The 21454-nt window shown below is 38.4% G+C and overlaps 1 long non-coding RNA gene across 1 annotated transcript; it reads right to left on the minus strand.

Moving 5' to 3' along the window:
- Nucleotides 1-6103: 6103 nt before the first annotated feature.
- Nucleotides 6104-20138, minus strand: LOC142404837 (uncharacterized). Its single transcript, XR_012773964.1, has 3 exons — nt 20035-20138; nt 17480-17723; nt 6104-6646 (listed from the first exon to the last, which is right to left on the minus strand). It is a non-coding gene; the product is annotated as an uncharacterized LOC142404837 (long non-coding RNA).
- Nucleotides 20139-21454: the final 1316 nt, after the last annotated feature.

Consider the following 21454-nt stretch of genomic DNA (forward strand, 5'->3'; position numbering starts at 1 on the left):
ACCATTAACTGACCATTGGTGACATGTTTATAGCGCTGGGGCTGCTGGTGTCATCCTGTGCCCATAGTTTTAACACCCTTGCTATCACCCCATGCCAGTACTCCTCTACTCTTCATTTTATTCTGGAGTCATAAATAGTTAATTCTGCACTGAATAACTGCTTGCTATTACCCCATGCAGTTGTTCACAAGCTAAAACAAAGTAGGTAATAGTCATTGGATTATTAGATAATTGTTGTTACAGCTAAACAAGACTAAATATAGCTCCAGCTAGGCCAAAACAAGTCCAGACAGAGCCTGATAGGTGTTGAGTGCTGTGTTATTAGCTTAGCACAAAGCCTGTTACAAACACCACCGTACTTACTGGCCAACAAGGCTACAAACAAGCGTAATCCCAAAGCCCTTGCTTTGAGGATCCATGCAAGCATGAATGAAGTACCTACTTGTTGGTGAGCAGTGAAACATCTGTAATACAAGACAGAACCAACTATCCTGTTTACTTACAGTTTTGCAATGGTGGAATAGAGTTATAAAGAAATAGAATAACAAAAGACATTGCTATGACCATACTTAACAAGAATCATCTTAAATACTCCAGTTTCTCAGGCTGCTTGGTTAGTTTCTGTGAGCTATCCCCAGGCTGGCACACTAGAGAGAGCTCTTAGATCTGAATGTTTTCTACTTGAACTGTTAATGTTGGTTAGAGAAGCCATTTGGAACAGTTTCTTCTTTGGCCCACAATCAAAGGATCTGGTTTTTTTCTCTTACTTGTTTACCTACTCATCATTTTCCTGTGTGAGAGCACTGAGACATTATATGGTGCCAAGAGGATTATGTAATCGCTTTCCCCCATCCTCCCTAAGTTTATTTGATTAACATTTTTATTGCATATCTTAATTAGTAGATTCCTAGCTTTAGGCTTCGGGCTGCTTTCTCCTCCTTACAGCTTTCATCGAATGCATTGATTTAATTTTTAAAATTCTGTAATATTTTAAATTCTAATGGTTTTAAATATTTGGTGTGTTACAACTTTGTATATAGAGTACCATAATAACACATCAAAAATTATTTGAGAATTTGCTTCCAAGAAGGAACAGCTTCTTCCTTCACACTCCATTAGATTTCAGGAAACTCATTTATATGGGCAAAAATTAAAAATAAAAGTTGGATGTCCTTAATGTGAAGGATTTAGAAACAGCTTTTGTCATTGGAAGAATATGGTGACATGTTCGTGCAAATATAAAGGAAAACAGAGGGCAGCATTGATCCCTTTCTCGCTCAAGAGTTGGAAATGTAGGTATTTCTTTGTGTAGGTCACTTGAGGAATTGATCCAGAAAGCAGTGTCAAACCAATTCCAAATCTGCCGAAAGCACAGCTGTGGAGAGTGTGGTCTCTTCTTTTTATTCAATAGTTCAGTGACTATAGAACTCAACTGTAAAATGATATTGCAGTTACCTGAGCACGTTTTCTACACTGGATGGAGTTTGCTGATCGCCATATTGCAGTGTGCTCTGATTCAAGGATCTTGCAATCTGTCTTGCTGAATCCTTTGTGCTTTTTATAAAAAACTTACCTTTGATGGAGCAGAGACTTGAATCCTACCCTGACAACAGTGCTACCAGTGTGTTAGTTGTCATTTTTGCATTGTCTGTTTCTTATTCCCCCAAATATTTCATGATTTGGAGGACAGGGGAACAGCTTCGACAGGATGCTTCAGGATATTTGAGGTGACTGGGTTAGATTGGCTCCTGGCACCTGGTGACTCCTGGACACTCTGCCCTCTGTGAGATTCCTCGTGGTGGGGAGAGACCCTTCATGCCAAATATGTGGTTCCAAATTCCATCAGGTAGCAGGTTGATTACAAGTTGTCTATTGCAAGGCAGTTCTTGTGGATCAAGCCTAATGCTACCAGCAGCTTGTTAAAGCAACAAACAGCTGTATTTCCTGTTTCCTCTTTTTTGTTTTTGGTCCTTTTTTCAATGTACAGAAAATACACAGGATAGTTTGCACCTGTACTGTTTGGTGCACTAAAAAGGTCTTTTTCATGTGTTTTCCCTTTCTAGAGATAACTTATGAAACATCATTTGCTTGATATGGAGGCACGCGGCAAACTGATGTGCTGGGATCTGTAGGTGTGTGTGAGAGAAACTCCTTGTGCCACTTGTTTCTCTCTACACTACAAATGAGGCAGCAACAAATATAATTTATCCCCAAATCACATTAAGAGTAGCTTCTCATATTGTTACGCCTTGAAAAGAACTCTGGGCTTGGCACGTATCTGGGACTCTGCATATCTCTTTTCCGAGGAACAATTTCTCCTTTGCTAAACTTTCTGGCTTGTTTTACGTGAAAATGATCCCATAGGATGGAATGAGGCCAAATGTTGCATTGGCCAAAATACGAGGTGATGAGTATAATTGGGTTTTTATTTATTATGTGACTTGGCATTATGATATCTGAATTATCTACAGGCCTACACAAACCATATAAGAAAATGAGCTTGCTAGCTAGATTTTGTGCCTGGAATTAATCATCCATATGTTGCTTCCTCTCCTCTCCTCTCCTCTCCTCTCCTCTCCTCTCCTCTCCTCTCCTCTCCTCTCCTCTCCTCTCCTCTCCTCTCCTCTCCTCTCCTCTCCTCTCCTCTCCTCTCCTCTCCTCTCCTCTCCTCTCCTCTCCTCTCCTCTCCTCTCCTCTCCTCTCCTCTCCTCTCCTCTCCTCCCCTCCCCTCCCCTCTCCTCTCCTCCCCTCCCCTCCCCTCCCCTCCCCTCCCCTCCCTACAGGATCCTATCTTGCGTGCTCTAAGTAGCCAGGTATGTACAGATGTTTGTAGTTGACTGGACAGTGAAACACATGGGGCTGGAGGTATTATCCAATCCATCCATCCCTTCCCTTACCCTCGGTGCAAGGAAGCTTGTAACACCAGGCTATCTTTCCAGAGCTCAGTTCCTGTGTTATGCAGCAGAATTACACTGATATCTTTCCTAAAAGAACACCTCCATTTTGAAGGCAAGGAATGGGCTTGTAATTCACTGAAGGTTTCAATTTTTAATTGAATTTCTGCATTTATTTTAGCTAAATGTTAGAAGTCTTATTTTCCCCTTTGGGATATGCTAGTGGTGAGCCCAGTTGCCAATTGGATCAGCTGGTCTGTGTTTTTATTGTCCTAGGATGTCAGAATTGGGATTTTGGTCCCACAGATCACACTATGAATTGTAATGTTTCCATTTCTTTGAATTTATCCCTGCTGGCCTGTCTAGATACCTTCGATACGTAGCATGGGAAGTACCTTTCCATGCAAAACCAGAGGGAAGAATATAATGATTACAAATCATTACAAAAGAAGTATTTCCATAAGTTACAATTTACTTTGTCAGCTAATTCCACAGATCATGATAGTTTCAGGAGAGGAAATATTTGAAGTCTCTTGTCCATGGAATCCTGGGAATCAAACACATCACATTTAATATTAATTTTATATCATGAAAAGTGCAAAATTCCTTTGTGTATGTATTTTCTTACATGAACTCAGAAACACACATTCAATAAATTCTGCAGAAGTGTTATGTTTGGAAATAATTTATTCACACAATTAATAATACCAAATATTAGTTCTATATAAAAAACCTGGGATAGTTAATTATTCAGTTGAATCTTTTCTTTGCCTGTAGTTTGTGAGAACACTGTGACTTGCAAAACACATGTGGCTATTCAGAGTAAATCTGGCTCTTCAGACTGCTTAAATATTCAGTATTCACAATGTATCTACGACTTTTTCTGAATTCCTTGATTTAACAAACATTATTTGTGAACCTGCTTTGTAAATAATAATATTGTACACACTACAACCGACATAATTATACTGATAAAAGTAGGGATACAGCTGCAGTCCTATGAAAATGTGTCATACTAATAGCATTAATCCCTTTCTTGTCAGAGGAATAGTATTGCTGATAAAACTAAGTATCAACCCAGCTATAAGTGTAAAACATTTCTCTGTCTACAAGACCTTACTGTGAGAATTCTGATGTGAATATTTGGGTTTCTAAAACAGTTCCAAATTCAAGAAATATAATTGTTCAATACCGTATGTAGCTGTTCTGAACTAGGAAATGGAAAAAGTGTTTCAATAAGTATCCTTGCTCATGGTTTCCAAAGATGTTATTCCCAGAAAATTTGTTCACTAGATCTTCCTATAAAGTGAGTACAAATGAGTGCAACCAAAAGAAATCCTTTTAGAATATACTTATTTTCCTCTACCCTGATTTTTTTATTGCTTTTAGGTGAGTCTTCTCAGCTCCATTGGAAATACATGGCACTACTCAGAAGCCTGCCTGTTTCCTTTTCTTTTGTTTTGTTAACCATTTGTTCAGTGATTTAATGTAATTTACAGAATTGTGCAATGAATAACCTGTGACTTTATGACATTATCCTAATAAGTAATGAAAATAGCCATCAAACAAGGAAAGAAAATTAAACTATAAAATATGTTGCTAAGGCTGTTGAAGAGCCACTGACTATGCAGTAAACCAGTACTTTCCCTGAAAATTTCCCATCTCTCTAAAAGAAAGCTGTTATTCTTACATAAACAGAGACAATATCATTATTTGTATTTAAATGTATCAAAATGTCTGCTACTGAATGTCAGTCATCACTGGGTAATTGCTTTCCACTTAATAATGGCGTTTTCTTGAGTCTTTTGGCCTCACATAGTTGTATTCAACAGTTTTGAAAGTGGAAGAAAGAAATAATGAATTTGACAATTCAAATAACTAACAGTGAGAACACACATATACAGATCTTTATGTGTGTATTTCTAAATACATATACAAATACATATATTTTAATAGCTTGTTTGCACGTGGTTCATGAAGCTCCATTAAATGACCATTAGCTGTATGATATTTATGTGGTTAAAGTATAAAATAAGAACCAACTCCAATGAAAACAAAGAATTCAGTACCATTCTCCTGTTCTGTAGCATTTTATACTGGGGGGGGGGAAGACCAGGTTCCAGTGACGTTATGCACACTGAGAAACTCTTCTCATGGAGTCCCAGGGTTTCATTATCATTATTCACAATACAAGGTCATACTCAATGGGAACAAGTGTGGCAGAATTTGCCCTGAATTAAACCAAAAATAGAGGTCCAGTTTTTCAGTACAATTCCTCATTGAGTTCAATGGAGAACTCTGTTTAAAAAAAATGGCACCCTTTGGCCCTGTGCTATTTCTTGCATACAGCACAACTTGCGAAACCTATAGAGCTCTGGTTCTTTGTAAATATCCAGTCATCTGAAATTATTAAAGTCCAGTGTGGAAAAGTGTGCCTTATTACTAATTTGAGCCAGCTTTTTCTATTAACTCATGAACTGCATGTTAAAATGTAATGGACCTCTAGGTTTACCAAATTAGAAAGGAAGCCACTGGGAATCTTGCCCATAACAACTTAAACACAGATTATACTGCAGCCTCTGCAGACACCCACAGCACTTGAGGCTGAAAGAAGTTTTCTAACGCACTGCACAATTTTAGTCCCAACAGATAGGCTAAAAATAAAACTGTCAAAATATCTTACTACCTCCCACAAAGTGTTGCAGACATTTCAGTAGTGGGGCTCAGGGTAAGGGCATTCAGGCCTGATCCCTAACCCAGTGATGACAATGAGATTCTACATGCTACTTTGATTACGCTTTATGCTTGGAAGTATGTGGAAATACCAGTATAGTTCATCAGCATTTTTACTGGAAGAGGACAAGGAAGACAAAGAAGGAAGTGAGATAGGGAGGGAGTAGTATGATTATTGGGTTTGAACAAAGAATTCTGAAACTGTCTATAAAAATCATTACTGGAAAACTGAGTAAAATTATGATTTTTAAAAGCAAAGAACAATGACTGAATATCTTTTATCTTCTCTTATTTCAGAAAAATATAATATAAAGCAAACAAGTACATTTAAAGTCATATGAAATTGAACCAACCGTGTCATTTCACATTTTTTATTATTAAAAATATATGGAAATATCCACCAGTCAAGAGTATCATGAGCTCCAAGAAATCTGGATAAAGGATTTTTGGGCACGGATCAGAGAGAAGATGGAGTGACTGAGAATTCATTTATCCTACAACAATGTATAATGCAATTATTTAGTGAAAGAACTCAGGTTATTTTGAACCTTGGTGGAAAAAAAAGGAGTGAAGGAGTAAAAGCTGAATTTGACAGATCTTCCAGACTAATAGGATTAATATTTAGTGCACAAATTCATGAGGTGTACTGAGATTGAGGTCTGACCAGCTCATTGTTATTTGGTGAGAACTAGATCCAAGAAAGAGTGTACGTACCTAAAAGTTAGTTTTTTCAGGAAGGGAGGAAGAACACTTCCTCATCTTTATTTTAAATTTGTTCTTGCGTAAGTGAAAAATTCTTCGATTAAGAGAAAGAAGAGAAAATAACTCTAGGTTTGCTAGAGCAAGCAAAGAACCAAGAGGAACCTTGTCAGTTTAACTTAACAGCATTCATCAGGAAGAAGTGGGACATCTTTTCTGTTTGTTCTTTAGCCCAGCAGGCTTGTCCATTGGCAGTCTTTGATCCCTGGTACCACCATAACTCTATCTAAGAACACTTTGGTGAACACATTCAGGCAGGTCTGGAAAATAAAATAAATAACAAAGAGGATTATATAACAAACTGATAATTCTTGGCATTTTGAGTAGTACATTTAAAAACAAATGGTCTTAACTATTATTTGATAATAACAGTAGATTATTAGATGCTACTCTATCTGATCAAGAGCATCACAATATGTCACCGGTCCTTAGTGAGATATATTAGAAAAACAGGCATAGTAATAACTTCAGAAATTAGGAGATATCTGTCCCTGCAAACATAGTTTTCCTTAGGGTAGACTGGCAAACTTCTCTGTATTCATTGATCTTACCAGTTAAAAAATAATAGCAATAGGTTAAATGTCTGAATCCCACCTTTTAAACTTGTTATTTAACTAAACTTTTTCCAAGCTTTTTGCTCAGTTAACCCACTACTTTTTCCACTTTCGAACTTTAACCAAAAGAGAAAGCTCTCCACATAAATTACATCGTCTGGAAGCTGTCTTCTAATATTCAGCCTTTGCTGCGATATTTCGCTGAAAAGGGTTGTCACCTACACTGTAAATCCTTTTTACTCCAAATCACTAAGTTCACTGAATGCACATAACTCCAATTAACTGCAGCCTGCTGGCTCAAAAGCAATCTGGGCTTTCATTAATTACCTAGGTAAACACAGGAAAAGCTCTTTTAGTTTGCCTGAATTCACAGAACAAACAAACTCCCCCCCCTGCCCCCCCCTGCCTTGATGATCCAAGACAATCTTGTCTTTTGATGCTTATCACTTAGTTGTTCAATAAAATGTAATTAAAAACAAAGACAACAATATCCCCCTATCACCAACCCTGAATTACAGTTAATTGTCAGGCTTTCAAACTTACTCTCACAGTGCAAAGCTTATTGCACTTTAGGTCGCAAGACTATTTGTTTAAGCTCTTTCCTTGTGGATTGACTCTCCTGAGTCTCACAATGGGATTTATGGAGGTGAAATTCAGTTACAGCTGCTTGGAGCTTTTTCTCACTTGGTTTTGTATTGAATATATGCAAAATCGAAAAGATTATGCATGTTTTTATTCAAAGGCATAAATCAGCTGTTCTAGAAATCCTGAACTATTTATGATGCTTAGCAAGCCATTTGATCAATTCATTCTGCTTTTCAAGATGGAAAAAAAAAAGCTAAACTGTTAGCTAAATTTGTCCTAATTTAAAGTTAATTCAAATTTCACATAGAATAAGAAGAGGGGTGGAGGCCATTAGAAAGTGTATAAATATAAAAATCCAAGTAAATCCAATCTAGTAAATACAAAACCAGTGGAGGGTAACTGAAGTATCCAGTCTGATCATGCCAAGGAGCCAATCTGAAGCTACCAAGGGCTTCAGAAACTAAATTGAGCAGTGATATGGGCATGCAAGAAGTAATTATAAAAATTAATGGACTGTTATTCATCTAGTTTTTTTAATGTTAATGAACAAATTAGTCTTGCATGTGAGTGTACCACATCTGTTTGTGCCTACGTACACAGAGAAACACATCCACATGTCACACAAGCTGGCTTGATTGCACTTTGCAGGACATATTTGTATACATTTTATCTCTGTTTCTGTAAACAGCAGTTTCTTTCAGTATGTTCCATGCTCTCTGCCTGGGTCTTAATGGAAGTGTTAATTAGAAGCGCAGTAGGAAAACAATTTATGCTTCTAAACATGTCTTGTGTATGGAGTTTGAGTAATGAGAAAAAACAGGCCAGAACATTTGTATGAACAGATACTATTTACTGTTTCTGAGTCTAACATGCTTACTATTATTGCCAAAAATACAACACAGAACTGTGAGAAAGACAGACAACGACAGATTTCAAATAATCGGAAAAAAAGGGCCAAAGTCCCCAATTTCCGTAAAAGTAATTTTACATGTTTAACTGAAGGTAGAATGATGGTTTGCTTTCATAAAACCTCGTTCTGCAGTGTCTTTAATTTGCTTCATGTTCAGTATCTACTGAAGTCTCTGTACACTTACTTTGAGGAAATCCTCAGAAAAATGTGGCAGGATTTTACCTGATCATAACTATTCTGCCTCAAATGTAGTTTGCATGTATCCAGGTGTATCCTTCCACTGTCAAAAATCAGGTTCATAACCTCTCAGGAAAAAAATCTGCCCTGTCCTATATTCCTGGAATTAACTGAGAATTTATCAGGAAAGAGAGGGTGATAACAGGATAGACTTTTGTATGATTAGCTAGAGAACTTACATTGACATGATTATAGTGATGGCTAATTAACTTTATAAACCAAAGAGTGTTTAAACCTGATAGTAAATTTGGTGAATAACAATATCAGAATCCCAGAAGAGGGAGGAAGAAGGAAAAATAAGGAAAATGTAAAAGGGAAATACTGATAATCTAAATGGCAAAAAATAAAGGACAGTAGGAAATTGCTGTGGTTTAACCCCAGCCGGCAACTAAGCCCCACCCAGCCGCTCACTCACTCCCCCCCTCTGGTGGGATGGGGGAGAGAATCGGAAGGGTAAAAGTGAGAAAACTCGTGGGTTGATATAAAGACAGCTTAATAGGGAAAGAAAAAGCCATGCACACAAACAAAGCAAAACAAGGAATTCATTCACTACTTCCCATGGGCAGGCAGGTGTTCAGCCATCTCCAGGAAAGCAGGGCTCCATCACACGTAACGGTTACTTGGGAAGACAAACGCCATCACTCCGAACATCCCCCCCCTTCCTTCTTCTTCCCCAGCTTTATATACTGTGACAGCATATGGTATGGAATAGCCCTTTGGCCAGTTTGGATCAACTATCCTGGCTGTGCCCCCTCCCAACTTCTTGTGTGTCTGACAGAGCATGGGAAGCTGAAAAGTCCTTGGCTAGTATAAACATTACTTAGGAACAACTAAAACATCAGTGTGTCATCAATAGTAGTCTCATACTAAAATCCAAAACACGGCACTATATCAGCTACTATGAAAAAAATTAACTCTATTCCAGCTGAAACCAGGACAGAAATAAAAGGCACTAACACTACATGTGGCTTCTCATTGCTTGCAAAATGGTAGACTAAATACGAAGGCTAATGAAGAGTATAGTTTGATTATTTACCACCTGGTTTCATTTCTTTTTTTACTGGAGTTCATTGTACTTCATATATCACACACAGTTGGAGTGGAACAGTAAGTATATAATTTTCTGCTGCTTAAGTACACTGTTCACTATAAATTGAAAACTTTCAGCTTGCTTTAACTTTCCATACAGCCAGACAAAGTGATCAGCAGTTCAGTCATCCAGGATTATGGTGGGTTCCTTCTGAATTGTATTTTCTGTTTAGCTGTCTGGTGCCTGTAATCTGCTTTATGGAGTGGGGTGATACAGCCATTGCTCTCTTTCCTCAGAGGTGTAGTCGAATACACGATTTTTTTACAGCTAGGAGTAATACAGATTGCCCTTAATTTTTTTTGTATTTTTGTAGGGTATAGGAGGCATAATCAGAAAGCTCTAGCTAATAATGAAAGGAAATTTAAGAGATGGATGCAGTGTTTGTATATATATATGTGTACATATACATGTACATATGCATATATAATGAAGAATGCACACTAAAGTATTGTTAATAACTCTACACACAACTCTATTCTGCTTAGGTATAGGAGTTATATTTTTCAAATTTGCGCACTGTCCTGTTAACATGGAAGTCAACACTGAAACCATTGGCCATATTTGGACCAACTGAAAAATCTTCTAAGGCCCCACTAAGGACTTTGTTTTCTCGCTTGCAAGGAAACTAGATGAATGTAAAACTTGGACTATTGCATATGGAATTCACAGTAGGTCCTTGAAGGGCAAGACAAAAAAAATGAGGTTAGGGTTCCTGGAATACTTGATTTCATAACAAAACTTCAAAGGGAGGTCTGAGTCCAGACAATACATTGAAAAATGGCACTTCAGGCACCTGAACATGGCATTTCAGGATTAAAGTCTGAAAAAACAGAGCAAACCTAGCTTGGAGCCACATCTAATGTCATTTCCTGCTGACAAAGGTACGGTTTGCCAGTTTGGGAGAATTCCCATACCCTACTATAAATAAGTGCTCATGGTTTTTGAAGTGTCCTCTTTCATTTTCCAATGGTGATGAAAGATGGCAAGCAGATGACAGAAGCAGGTAGACACTGTCAACAGTAGCTTCTAAAAATGAGCTATCAAGCTGTGTGGTTTGAAGAAAGAAAGATAGAAGATGGGTGGAAAAAAAGGAAGATGAAAGGGTTAAACGGAAGAAAAGGTGAGAAAGAAGGGTAAACACAAGAGAATAAGTAGGACAAGAAATGTTGAATGCCACAACCACCAACAAGAATTTATGTCCTCTCCATTGGCCAGTTCTTCCAGTTTCTGGCCCCATGTTTTGGGTCTTTCACATCAAATTTTTTTTTTTTTTGTGAATTATTAAAATGCAGAAATTCATCTCACCCCACAGTTGGCAATGATAAGGTAGAATGGTACACCAGCACTAGTAACCTGTGTTTCCCCTCTAGTCAGTGAAGAGAAATGGGCATTTTTAAGGCATGATTCATCTGACCTATTTTAGGCATTTACATTAGCATGAGACAAATTGTGGCATGGAAGTGCTTGCTTTTCTCCATTGCCTGGACCTTTCTCACATTACTACTTCATGTACAAGCAGCTACAATAGATCAGATTACTTAGCTCTTTTGTACCTTTGCATTTAAACAGTCTAGTGGCTTGTAATAGTTGACTGTGAGTAGCTGAGGGTTTTGGCTCACTGTCAACATTTCTTAAAAGTGGTAGCGTCCTGAGTTATTTTTTGTTCTTTCATTTTCTGGGAAAAATGAAGCACTTAAAATAAAGATATGTTTCATGTACACCAAAATGTTTTACACAGTCTAAAGCAAAACTTTTGGTTTTAACTTTTATCAACTCTTAAAAATATTTTTATGGCACCTCTAAAATATATAAAAAATCAAATCTTTTTAGAATTGAAGAGACATTCCATTGCCTTTTGAAATGTTATCTTTGTTCTTTGAAACTGTTTGTCAAATTTGACTTAATTTTGGCTGGGCTTAAAAAGCATTTTTTGCTAGTAAAAGATTTGAAAAAAAAATATTTGACCAGCTCTAATGGCCAGATTAATTGTGCTTTTTTTTTCTAATCTTGATCCTTTTTTGAAAAGCTCTCAGTTGTATGTCTGTGAAATGATTGCTTGCCCTTGCTATGAGTCATGGCCGAGTACTGTACACCAATTTGCCTGTGCAATAGCTGGCAGCCAGGCAGTCGGCTGCAGAATGCGTCTGTCTTCTGTATGGAGTCCAGAGGCCTGCAAGGCGGGTTGCTAATTGCACATTGGCAGCCATGGTAGAGGACAGGATAACTGTGAAGAGGACCGGGGTGTTCAGTGTTTGGAAGAATCTGCAAGATTCAGTGAATGAATCTGAAGTCGCAATGAACCTCTCCACCCAACTGTCTTCTATACATTAAGTATGGTTTGTATTGTTGCTGAGGTATGTAACACCTGCAGCTGATGCTAGAAAGAGAAACAGCCTATAAATCCTTCCCTTAGATGAGAGCCAATGCCGTGTTAGCAGGAGCACAAGTAGCAGGGCAATGGCAGTGGGCTGGGGAACGGGCGGGAGCCGTGGGACTGCAGTGGGAATCCCCGATTACGGTGCAAGTACACAGCAAGGAGGAAACACGTTCGATGTTAAACCAGGCAGAAAGAGGCACTAGTGAATAGCCATATGATGTAGTTTAGACAAGGATAAATACATTGAGTTGTCCCCACTAACAGCTGCGTGCTCTGAAAAACTAAGTGTCTCTATTTCCCACGTGCCAGTGTGCCCACGTGGGGTATTTATTTTTTTTTTTCCTAATCCTTATGTGCTTTGAGGAATCACCTCTGTTTCTACTCCTATCTTTGCAAACAGGACTAAGAAGTCATATTTTTTGCCTATAACTGTATCTGCCAGGTAAATACCATAATGACTCATTCTTTGTGTTAAGACTTGGGCTTTCCCAGTGTTGCTGGCACTCAAGTGTTATTAGCATAATGTATTTTTAGTGAACTCTGTCAGCAGAGCACTGTATGGCTAATCAAGCACTCATTGGGGATAAATGGTAGACTTAATATTCTTATCAGGCTACTGGAGCTTAGAAGTTACCGACCCTTGTTCCACTTATATCAAAGCCACTTACAATGCTACTAGCTTGTAGCAAATTCATTTTCTGTTCATGTCTGATTGTCTATGATGGTGCCTAGAAACAGAAAACAGAAAATGGGAAATGGGAAGGAACGAGGTCCCCTGTTGCCTGAAGCCTTAATGTGATTGCAAGATATTGATCACGTTGGATACTTCAACCTAATCCTCACAGTTTCACAGGTTTTGCAAAAAATGTTTCTCTTAAGCACATTTTCAATTATATTTGGACCTTAGTGATTCAGAAACACTATTCTTTAAGAGGATCTATTTAATATCGGTAGTAGCTGCCAATTAAACTAGGGAATTTATTAATTTTTTCTAGTATTTAATCTTGCCTGCTGTCCCTGTGAAATCTGGACAGTTTAGGTTAAGGTAATGCCATGGGTCAAACCCAGGACCTGCTTCCCTCTAGCACTCTGCTTTTTCCCCAGGAAAGATCAGGACTGACTGAAGGGGCAGTGACGTCTGCCCAAGCACCGAAACTCCTCCTGCAGTGCCTGCTGTGTCCTGCCACATTTTCCCATTTCTGCCACAGTTTCCCCACTTCTGCCATTTCTGCTGCACCTCTGGGCTCATGGGCCCAGCAGCACAGCAGAAGGGCTCCTTCAGCCCCTCCGTATCAGTGTCACAGGCAGCATCACTTCACATTTATTGATCTATTGTTGGGCAGTAGGTTTGGCATGAGATTCAGTTTTCCACTGAGAAGAGAAACCACAGCCAAAGGCAAAGCAATTAATTTTTTTTCTTTTTTGATACAAAAAGGAAGAATACTAAAGGAAGGAACTGTGCAGGCTGATGCACACACAAAGGTCCTTAAAAAAAATCCCTTGGGACAGCCATTAGAAATAGTATAGAAATGGGAAGAACAAGTGTCTCACTTATTCTGTAATTTTGGTTTTGTATTTCCTGGGACAAAAGGAACCATAGTTTTCTGCTGTTCTGAGATTTTAGACCATCTGGACGTTGTTCAGGATCCTTCTGTGGTAGGTCCAGAAAGTCTGCTGCCTTCCTGGGCTGGATCTGTGTGTGTGCATGTGAGCCTCTGTGCATTTTTGGTCATGCACATGTCTGCATGTGTGGGCATATGTGTGTGTGCCTGCATACATGTCTATGTGCATCTATGACTGCGTGTGTCTGCACATGTGTGTGCATATATCTCTGTGTGTTTTCCAAAACTTGGGCTCTGTGCCTGCAGCTACGTGTGCTGGATAACAGCAGCTTACATTGAAGTACTGATAATCTCTGCTAATGTCTTGTTGCCTACCCTCCACAATATGATTTATCTGTGTTTCAAAGTAATTCTTTAAGCTTTTCTATGCTTCAGTGAGATTTAAACCTATACATTTTGAAGAGAAAAAGGTTCGAGCAGCAAATAGTTTCAAAATGTACCATGAAGAGGATTTTTTCATGAGACATTTCTATCATCAGTTAATTGGTCACCAGGTGACTTAAGGTAGTTAATACACTTCTTAAAGGCTAGAGGACACTACACACATTTCTGTTGCAGTCTTTGGATGTTTCTGTTTTGCCCTAAGCAAGTCTAATATTAAAAGACTGGCAAATTTTCAAATATTGATTGTGTTGCTGGTGAATGTAAGTTTGATTCTTCTACAGTAAAGTAATTCCTTTGAAAGATGGAAGAAGCATAGGGGTTCTGTCCTCCTAGCTTTTATCCAGCATTATTGGCTGCCACTAGTTATTCAGTAATCAAATAAATGTCCTAGTGCAGTGTAGGTAAACCTACTTTAGGAGAAGCTTTAAAGGTTTCTGAGATTAAGTAAGAATTAAAAGGTAAGTCTTGGAGACAAAATGATCTAGTTGTAAAGTGTTTTGTTTCAGAGTTGCTACTTCATCTGATATAGGTCGGGGCAATCCCAAGCACAAATACAGGCTGGGCAGAGAATGGATTGAGAGCAGCCCTGAGGAGAAGGACTGGGGGTGTTAGTTTATGAGAAGCTCAACATGACCCGGCAATGTGCGCTTGCAGCCCAGAAAGCCGACTGTATCCTGGGCTGCATCAAAACAAGCAAGACCAGCAGGTCGAGGGAGGTGATTCTCTCACTCTACTCCACTCTTGTGAGACCCCACTTGGAGTACTGTGTTCAGCTCTAGGGCCCCCAACATAAGAAGGACATGGACCTGTTGGAACAAGTCCAGAGGAGGGCCACGAGGATGATCAGAGGGCTGGAGCACCTCTCCTATGAAGACAGGCTGAGAGAGTTGGGGTTGCTCAGCCTGGAGAAGAGAAGGCTGCGGGAGACCTTACAGCTTTCCAATACCTGAAGGGGGCCTACAAGAAAGCTGGAGAAGGACTTTTTACAAGGGCATGTAGTGATAGGACAAGGAGTAATGGCTTTAAACTGAAAGAGGGTAGATTTAGATTAGGTATAAGGAAGAAATTTTTTACTATAAGGGTGGTGAAGCACTGGAACAGATTGCCCAGAGAAGTTGTGGATGCCCCATCCGTGGAAGTGTTCAAGGCCAGGTTGGATGGGGCTTTGAGCAACCTGGTCTAGTGGAAGGTGTCCCTGCCCATGGCAGGGGGGTTGGAACTAGATGATCTTTAAGGTCCCTTCCAGCCCAAACCATTCTATGATCCTATGATTCTATATTTGTCTCACTTCAGGTAAGTGAAACAATTTCTATACAGTGTTATCTTGAAAGTGAACTAAACTAAGTGAAGCTGAGTTTAAGTTCAAATGAATATTTTAAGTTCTCAATGAATACTTCAATTTTAATGTGATTTAACAAAGACACAATAAATGCATTTTATTGCTTTAGATCAACCTTTTTTAGTGACCTCGAGCAAACAACCTAGCAAATCTGTTCCAAAATACACTGCGTTAGAGGTGTTGCTCCATGAACAAGTCACCACAGGCTAAGCAAGTTACAGGTTCAGTTACTTTGAGATAACTGTGTGTATGCTACTATCCAAAGCAAATAAGTAAGATAACTTACTCCTCATGTTTGCTGTAGGTAAACATTTGCAAACCTAAAACTTGAGAAATTTCAATAGAGTAGCTAACACACCATGAATCCCTAGTCTAGCTTACTGCACAGTAACTAATATCTGTAGCTTTACACTGAGTCTGACACCTTAAGCACCACTCAGGAGTCAATGAAGATAATAAACCTCTCACTTCTCAGAAAATTTCATTTTTTATTTTAACACTAATTGGTTTTCCAAGTACCGAAGTCAGTTAAAATGGTATGCTTTGATCACGGAACAAATCAATCCTCCTCTTTTCTTCTCTTCGAGTCTGTACAGCTGAGATGCATAAGAAAAATGTATTCATGGTGTAAGTTCAAAAATCATTGTCTCAGGAAGTTAAAAAATATTTAGAATAGGTAGAGTGTTGTTTAGCTGTTCTCTTTTATCAGCGTTAATCTTTCAGAAGCAGTAATATTTCTCACAGAAACAATTTTTCCTCTCATTGATTATGTGACATTTGGGGAACAAAGATAATAATTTCTTGCAATTGTATCATGCCTTCCATTCAAATGATTCCTTAGCTTTTCACCAGTTATATACTGCATGGTGGTACAAACATCTACAAAAACAGATGCCTAAGGTAAGGGACAGAAATAAATTTGGAGATTTATACCTTCTTTTCAAAAGACTACAGCTTTGTATGTGTTGTCTAAGCATCTGTGGCTCTTATTGACTGGGATGGGAACAGCTGCCATCCTTGGGAAAGGAGTGGAGCTTTCCATACAGATAAAAAATTGGTCTCCAGTCCTGACTGAAATCCTGTGGCTGCTTAAAAGAGTCACAGAAGACTCATTAAATATATTGAAAAAAAGACTCTCAGTATGCTGGATTTTGTAGCGTGTTTGCCTGGAAGCGGGTGCTGGCTATCAGTTGCCCTTGCAGGAGGGGTACCGGTCTGTGCCTGTGAAAGGGAATTCCTCCCCAGAGCCTGGTACCAGCAGGACCAGCCTCCACCCTCTCTACACACTTTGGCAGGGGACACTATTCCCCCTCCACACCTTGGATTGCAAGTCCCCCCAGGGATCAACTGTACCTGTAGCTATGTTGGGATTTCTTATCTTCAAAGCACTGCAACATCCTAAATTTATTTCCAGATGCAAACCCTTTCGCTTAGTCACATCTTCCCAAGCATATTTGCCAGAGGTTTATTGTTCCCTTTTATGGCAGCTGAAGCATTCAGAACTTAGCTAGAAGTAATTATCTTTCATCTTTAAGCATTCATTGTAAGTCTGTTTCCAAATCTTTCTTACCTTGCTTTCTAGAAGTGTGTTGCATTACATTTTTTACCCACTCTTTCCTTTCCAGATGGCATTAAAAAACGATTAACAATATTTCTTGATATTTCAAATGTAAAATATATAAGACGTAAAGCAACTGGGTTTAGTTTATAATTTTTGTTATATCACAGCTTTTCTATAAAGACTGTGTATGATGATTTAACAATACAGTTGGCAGATTTGGTAACTAGCTGCTTCGGCTAAGGAGCCTTTCTTCATTTCCAAGGACTTCCATTTGTTTCTCATTAGCATGTATCACTGCTGTACAAATATTTAGGGGAAGATATCCTGCGATTCCCATGCAAGGAGAAATTTCTTATTTCATCATAAGTACGTGAAAACAGGACAACAAAGCCACCTGAACAGATACATTAAGTCTTTCCCTCTTATCCTCTTACCAGTAGTTTTCTCTTCAGGAAGACAATGTTGTTTTACAGGTTGTGTACAGAGAAATATCTTTCAAAATGGTTGTCATCTTCCATTGTCAATAATACAACTGAAGTTACTAACTTGTTTCCAGGAGGTTATTTTAGAAGGACATCCATTTCTGCTGTTTTCCCTAGATCACTGGGAGATAGCATTTGTGGTTCTCTCCTGGAGAAGAGGTTATGCAGCCGCTTCTGCTGATTAGTGACCTGCTAGCTGTTAAAAATGATGGCAAAAATTATTATTTCAATAAGGGTCACACTTCAGGAAAATAAAAGAATTCAGGCTGAAATAGTTTCAAGTGAGGTAATGTGGCCACAGAAAGCAGAGGGAAGTTGTTATTTGGGCATATGTATGCTCATACATGCACATTTGTGCATAGTGGAACATGGACAAAGCGACTGGAAGGGTTAAAGCAGGTGTATAACAAGAGAATAAAGGTCAAGATTTGGAAATGTACATTTGTTCACGCCCTCCATGGAAAAAGGGATTTTTTTGTTGTTGTTTTTAATAGGATCTCTTTAATGAATTTAACATTTTATATTTTTAATGCTAAATTTTATGAATAATAAAACAACAAAAGCATTGCAAGCTCGTTATGCAATTTGACCTATGCTAAATCTTTGATGTAGAGTATGTGACAATTTTGGTTTAAAGATTGTATTTTAATGAACATGTTTACCTGTAAATCATCATAAAAATCATTCGTCATTCAAAATGAGTGGAAATTTGGTAGGAAAGAGTCTGTACGTCTCGTGTATAATAAAGGGATTGAATTCCAACTTTAGCTTACCTATAAAGCTTCAACTGGCACTTCCACAATGCGTGCCCTGAATTCTGTTTGATGTGCATATCAATGTCCTTCAAATACCACAAGCTAAGGAAAACACAGTTAACTGCCAGTTTTTGAAATCGTCTAATGCTGGCTGACTGATTAAAGAAAGCTTGTCTATATGCTGCTCTCATTTATGCTGTTTAAAACTGAGCCCCTTTTTCACTCCCTGTTTTCAATGCTATTATCCACCTACCCGGTTTGACTGGGAAAGGATCAACACGAGAAATTCCTTTCATGGCAGATGGGTGGGTTTTTTTCAAATATTGCTATAAATATCGAGAAGATCTGGCAGTGGATTTTATTTGTGCTCCTAAGGATGATGGATATGGCTCTTTTCATATAGTCAGTATATGTTAATTCTTGCTGTTGTTTGTCAGACTTTATGTTCCGTAAATTTAAAATTTAAATAGCAACAAAGCATTTAAGCAGAAAGCAAAGAATTATATAGGACTGTGTTGTAATCAAATGGAATATTAGGCAGAATTTAAGGCCACCATGACCACAACTGAATTTTTGCTCTGTGTCTCACCAGAAAGACAAAGCCTCCACCAGCATAATGTGTGCCCCCAAACACCAGTCTGATGCATTTTTTTAAGGCACGAGTTAATGAAAATAATTCCACCTTCTGAATCTCCACAGTAGGGCTGGTCTAAGCTGGGAAGCTTTGGTATGAGGTGGAAAATGTTCTTTTATATATTGAAAGAAAAGGTTGTAAATAAGCATTCAAATATATATTTTTTTAAGTAGAAAGGAGGGTGATATTGTATAAGACTCTTTCAATTTAATAGGAAATTAGAGGTTTTGGCACTTTTCAGCATGTGGGAGGTTGAAATGTGCATTTGTTACAAATATTGCCCCCTTCTCAAACATCAGACTAGGCTTCAACTGTTGCCATGTCTTGCACCTTCTAGGCACCATTCCTCCAAGTACAACCTTGCTAACTGGTAAAACATGACAAAAAGGCAGCCTGGTTAACACATTTGAAATATTATCACAGCGTACATGAAACATCACAGAGAGAATCGCAGAATCACATGGGCAAAAGCTCAGTGGAAGCCTGTGGTTGTGGTCTTTAAGGGTGAACCTCAGCACACCAAGGGAGTTGTTCATGTTAGGTTTTAGCAGCTGGTAGTTGTTGTTAAGATATTAAATGCTCTCACTTTTCAAGTAACCAAAGAGAAAATATACTTACATAAAATATCTGTTAGAGGTAAAGGGCAGGAGGGCCAATTCTTTAACAGCTGTTTAATAATGCTGAAATCATATTCTGGAATATTTTGGTGAGCTCAAGTAACGGAATTCCTTAAGATTCAAAATTCACATCTGGTATTTTACTGGTATTTTTAGAGAAGAAAGAATTTAGCCCAGCATGTATTTACAACTCTGATGCCTTGTAGCATTCATCACAAACAAAGAGGTTGTACATACTTCCTCTTACCACAGACTTCTTTTGTTTCCTGAAGTCACCATCAATAACATGTCAACCATACACCCCAGATATTTGGTTTTTAGAATAAATATGCCTTTTCTACCTCAATGACATAAAGAGTATTTGGACAAAGCTACAGATCAAAACAAATTATGAAGTTCATTATGAAATAACAGTGGGCCTCCAAAAGACTCATTGCTGTATGAAATTAATTACAACCTCCACAACAGCCCTTCACTGAAGGAAGTTCATTTTAATCTTACCTTCTGTGAACTTTTCATGTACTCAAACAGATGAACTTCTGAAGGAAAAGGCGTGAGATGAGGTTAACAGGAGAGGGAGTGAAAGTGGTCCATGAATGGGTCTGTACATTAGAAGGTTAGTCACAATACGGAAAATGTTAAAAAGCTGTCTAAAGTCCAAAGAAATGTTTCTTTTGCTCTGTGCAACTGATGAAAACCACACTAAAGCCACAAACTTGATATGCAGCAACAGTAGAATGCATCTCTAAACATATGAAAGGCACTGGGCTGAAACTGGGCAAAGCCTTTCACAAATCTCACCTTTCAGTTTATTCTCAAGGGGGCTGCTGTTTCAGAAACTGAAAGATACTTTTCCGTATTAAAAAGGCCTTTTTTAACTAATGCCTTAGTTTATTGTTGACTCATTCAAGTGGCACCCAATAGAGCAACTGGATTTTATTTGGAAACCCACTTAGGGCTTAACAGTTTTGGCAGTATAACTTTCCTCTGGCTTTGGGAGATTTTTCTACAGCTTTTTACCATGTAAATGTGCCCACTGAGTGATTCAGTTAGAAATTTCCATGAGAATACACCCTGACAGCAAGAGCCATAGCTATGCCCCAGCATACACTTTCACACAGGATGGGCTGAAAAGCTTTCTAGGAGTCAATAAGCATGCAAACTGATTACTTAAATCTTTTCCTTTCTGCATTAAATTTTCAAGGTGAGCACATGTATACCTTGCTGTTTTAGCCACTGGTGGTTTGAAGCCATTTTCCCACTGATATTATCTTGATTGATACACACTTAGAGCTTTTCCCACATAGAACTTTAATGACATTTTCTCTGCTGCTCATGCTTATCATACTTTGTTCTTAAACAGTAGGGAGTCTGTGGTTTTATTTCCTCCAAGATACCAGCCTTTCTATCATTTCTGTGTAGGTCTGAAAAGTTTCTTTTACACTGTCTGGTATTTTAAGAGAGACCTGTTTCTTCTAGTTGATTAATTTTGCCATGCTTTCAAGATACTAAATGTTATTTAGATCCTATGTAGTTTGACAGCATATATATTTTTAAAGGTGGTTGCAGTTCCACTTCTTGACATCTGGTATCCTAGTTTTATCTTCCTGCATAGAACTACTTATATGAGTAAAGTTTTCATAGATGAGAATTTTGGAGACTGACTCTTTTGGGAATGGCAGCTGTGGATATAATTGCGTGAGGAGGGGTGGGGGGCTGGAAGAACTGACAGACTGAACTGGCTGAGCACTGCTGAATACAGGGGACAAAACCGAACATTTTAATTGGGGTCAGAATGGGTTGTCTGGAAAGGGATAGAGAAATTTGTTTTGAAACCAACTGATTAAGAAAAGGAGAAGAGGTTTTGTTAAGGATCCTTTGATGAGTAAATTTGGGGTTTGGGCTAGCAGAAGTTCTTATG

Source organism: Mycteria americana, chromosome 1, assembly GCF_035582795.1.
Source record: "Mycteria americana isolate JAX WOST 10 ecotype Jacksonville Zoo and Gardens chromosome 1, USCA_MyAme_1.0, whole genome shotgun sequence".
Lineage (NCBI taxonomy): Eukaryota > Metazoa > Chordata > Aves > Ciconiiformes > Ciconiidae > Mycteria > Mycteria americana.